Source organism: Triticum aestivum, chromosome 4B (genome assembly GCF_018294505.1).
Source record: "Triticum aestivum cultivar Chinese Spring chromosome 4B, IWGSC CS RefSeq v2.1, whole genome shotgun sequence".
In the NCBI taxonomy this organism is placed as follows: domain Eukaryota; kingdom Viridiplantae; phylum Streptophyta; class Magnoliopsida; order Poales; family Poaceae; genus Triticum; species Triticum aestivum.
Genome location: NC_057804.1, coordinates 669919511 through 669924140, shown reverse-complemented (window position 1 = coordinate 669924140; position 4630 = coordinate 669919511).

Sequence of the window (4630 nt, the reverse complement as noted above, 5' to 3'; positions counted from 1 at the left end):
ATGAAAAAGAAGGAACACTTGTTCCAGTCAAATGGCCAACCTCGACAACCCTAGAAAAGTTTGGCCCCATGTATGAATTCAACATCCACAACCAGCCAAGTGTTCAGAAGCCAATCCCAAGACTGCCTCGTCTTTGTGGTATTGTGGCAGGAGAGAATATTTTCAATGTCAATAGCTTCAGAAAGGACAACACATTCTTTGATCACTCCAAGAACCCCTACGCCAAGCCAAGAATATCTATGGATAGATTCTGGAGCCATCAACAAAGAAGCTATTACACCTGTGTGCTGTATAAACAAGACAGAATTCATCCGCACAAGTTTCTGAATCCAGATGCCATGACTGAGCTGTTGTTCCTGGATGAAGCCCTTGATTGTCTTCCTGATGTTGGGATTCTTCCCTTTATCACTGACAAAGAGCACTGGAATGAAGAGCTTCTTCTGCAATTTTATGCCACACTTCACATATCTGGATATAATGGTGATCCCAAGAATTGGAAGCTAAACTGGATGATTGGCGATGTCCATCATGAAGCTGATGCTCAAGAGCTTCTCGAGCTCATAAAGCTGCCCAAGCCTGGGGATCTTTATAATGAAGGTTGTGAAGCCTATAACCGTGAAGTGGGGAGCATCTTCAAGAAACCAGAGCCAAATGTGACGCAAATGCTCACAATGATGATTCGGCATCCTGTTCAGCGCGAGAATGATGTGCCCAAGGCTTTCTTCATCAAAGATCTCTAGTACTTTCTCCGAACCATCTATCACATATTGCGGCACACTTTGTGTCCCATCAAAGGGCATTAATCAACAAGTAGTCTAGAAGGCTCTATGAAGACATTGGTCTATAATGTCGTCAATGGCATCAGATTCAACTGCCATGATATCTTCATAAGACAGTGATAACCCACAAGTATAGGGGATCGCAACAGTTTTCGAGGGTAGAGTATTCAACCCAAATTTATTGATTCGACTCAAGGGGAGCCAAAGAATACTCTCGAGTATTAGCAGTTGAGTTGTCAATTCAACCACACTTGAAAGACTTAGTATCTGCAGCAAAGCTTTAGTAACAAAAGTGGTATGATAGTAACGGTAATAGTGATGATAGTAGCGGTAGTAATTTGTGTAGCAAAAGTAAAAGCAGTAGCGGTAAAGTAACTTAGCAACAACCAGTATGGGAAAAGCTCGTAGGCATTGGATCAGCGATGGCTAATTGTGTCGGATGATATTCATCATGTAACGGTTATAACACAGGGTGATATGTAACTAGCTCTAGTTCATCAATGTAATGTAGGCATGTATTCCGTATATAGTCATACGTGCTCAGGGAAAAGAACTTGCATGAAATCTTTTGTCCATCCCTTCCGTGGCAGCAGGGTCCTATTGGAAACTAAGGGATATTAAGGTCTCCTTTCAATAGAGTACCGGAACAAAGCATTAACACATGGTGAATACATGAACTCCTCAAACTATGGTCATCTCCGGGAGTGGTTCCGGCTATTGTCACTTCGGGGTTGCCGGGTCATAAGACATAGTAGGTGACTACAACTTGCAAGATAGGATCAAGAACACACTTATATTCATGAAAACATAATAGGTTCAGGTCTGAAATCATGGCACTCGGGCCCTAGTGACAAGCATTAAGCATAGCAAAGTCATAGCAACATCAATCTCAGAACATAGTGGATACTAGGGATCAAACCCCATGAAAACTAACTCGATTAGATGATAGATCTCATCCAACCCATCACCGTCCAGCAAGCCTATGATGATATTACTCACGAACGATGGAGAGCATCATGGAATTGGCGATGGAGGATGGTTGATGATGATGACGGCGTCGATTTCCCCTCTCCGGAGCCCAGAATGAACTCCAGATCTGCCCTCCCGAGGAAGAACAGGCGGTGGCGGCGGCTCCGTATCATGAAACGCGATGAACTCTTCTCTCTGATTTTTTTCTGGACGAAAGAGGCTATATGGAGTTGGAGAGGGAGGTTGCGGGGCCACGAGGGCCTCACAAGCCTACCAGTCGCGCCCTAGGGGGCGCCTCCTTGGCTTGTGGGCCCCTGGCTTTGTATCTTCGGGTAATTCTTCCTCTAGTATTTTTTATATATTCCACAAAAAAACCCTCGCAAGTTTCCAGGTCATTCGGAGAACTTTTCTTTCTGCACAAAACAACACCATGGCAATTCTGGTGAAAACAGCGTCAGTCTGGGTTAGTTCCATTCAAATCATGCAAATTAGAGTCCAAAACAAGGGCAAAAGAGTTTGGAAAAGTAGATACATTGGAGACGTATCAACTCCCCCAAGCTTAAAGCCTTGATTGTCCTCAAGCAATTCAGTTGACAAACTGAAAGAGACAAAGAAAAACTTTTTACGAACTTTGTTTGATCTTGTTGTAATTATGTCTAACTCATATTCAGATTTTCAGCAAGATCATAGGCTAACCACATAAGCAATAGCTTTTAGGTCTCATGGTGTACTCATATCAATGACATAATCAACTAGCAAGCAATAATAATAAGTTTCAAACGTCAACACTTCAATCAAAACAATCATGATATAATATAAAGGAGTGGTATCTTGCTAGCCCTTTCTGGAACCGCAAAATATAAATGCAGAGCACCTCTGAAGAACAAGGGCTGACTGGAAATTGTAATTCATGGCAAAGAAGATCCAGTCACAGTCATACTCAATATCAATTAATAACAAAGCATAAAAATGATGGTAGTGCTCTCTAACTAGTGCTTTTTATAAGAGGAGGATGACTCAACAGCAAAGTAAATAGATAGGCCCTTCGCAGAGGGAAGCATTGAGTTGCAGAGGTGCCAGAGCTCAAGGTTTTAACCAGAGATGAAATAATTTTGAGCGGTATGTTTTCAATGTCAACTCTATGACCAAGAGTTTTCAGTATCTTCCATGCTACACATATTATAGGTGGTAACCAAAAAGAATAGTAAAGTTTTGACTCCCCATCCACCAATCAATCACACTCCACGGCTAGCCGAATCCTCGAGTGCCGTCCATACTAACAACACGTCATTCCGATCACCGGCCCCTTTCTCGTGAATGACCGTGAATTACACACGTCGAGGATAACACGCCTAGCATGGAAGATACTGACTGCCCCTCGTCACAACATGAGCGGTTCGGGCATACAAAACAGAATAATTATTTGAAGGTTTAGAGGGTGGCACATGCAAATTTACTTTGGAACGACAGGTGAATACCGCATATAGGAAGGTAGGGTGGACTCATATGGAACAACTTTGGGTTTATGGAAGTGGATGCACAAGCAGTATTCCCGCTTAGTACAAGTGAAGGCTAGCAAAAGACTGGGAAGCGACCAGCTGGAGAGCGGCAACAGTCATAAACATGCATTGAGATTAACCAACTTTGAGTGCAAGAATGAGTAGGATATAAATCACCATGAACATAAATATCATGGAGGCTATGTTGATTTTGTTTCAACTACATGCGTGAACATGTGCCAAGTCAAGCCACTTGAATTATTCAAAGGAGGATACCATCCTATCATACTACATCACAATCATTTTAAAGTTCATGTTGGCATCCAAGACAAACCATTATAAACTCCTAGCGAATTAAACATGGCATAAGAAACTATGATCTCTAAGTGTTCATTGCAAACATGTTTCTCCTATAACAGGCTGAATTCAGAACAATGAGCTAGTAATATTTACAACAACGAAATAGGTCGAGTTCATACCAGCTTTTCCGTCTCAGTCACTTCATCATATATCGTCATAATTTCCTTTCACTTGCACGACCAAACGATGTGAATAATAATAAGAGTGTTCGTGCATTGGACTAAGCTGGAATCTGCAAGCAACTCAGAGGAGAAGACAAAATAACATGGGCTCTTTGATGGATGAACAATAATGCATGATAGAGCCACTAAACATTTTAATCAAAGTCTTCGTCCTCTACCCAAAGAAAAGGAAAACTATTTACACGGGAAAGCTCCCAACAAGCATAGAAAATGAGAAATATTTTTGGGTTTTCCTTTTAGTTACTACTACTAAGCATGCTGGAATGTAAATCTACAACTAATATTTTTGGGTTTTCTCATTTTTATTTTTATTTTGGTTTTTATCAATTTAAATCAAACACACAAGGAGAATGCGAGAAAAAGAAATAAACTAGCATGGATGATACAATGAAAGAGTGTGATCACCGACTATCAAGATGAGTGTGTGAACATGAATGTAAGGTCGGTGAGATACACGTACTCCCCCAAGCTTTGGCTTTTTTCCTAACTTGGTCTACTCCCAAGGTGGGAACTAACCAGCTCCGGGATACTATGGAGTGTAATCAGGATACCACTGCTGGTTGAGCTCCTCTGGCTCCCACTGATAGACCAGTAGTAGAAAAAGAGCCATTTGTCCTAGTTCATAAGGCCCATTTGTCCCGGTTCCTGAACCGGGACTAATAGGTCGGTACTAATGTCCAGAACCTTTAGTCCCAGTTCAATCAGGAACCGGGAAAGAATGTGTTCCACGTGGCAGCTGCGGCTTGCCCTGGCAGGGGGGCTTTTGTCCCGGTTGGTAGTACCAACCGGGACCAATAAGCTACGACGCGTCAGCAGTTCGCAGGCTAGGGTTTTTGTTTTT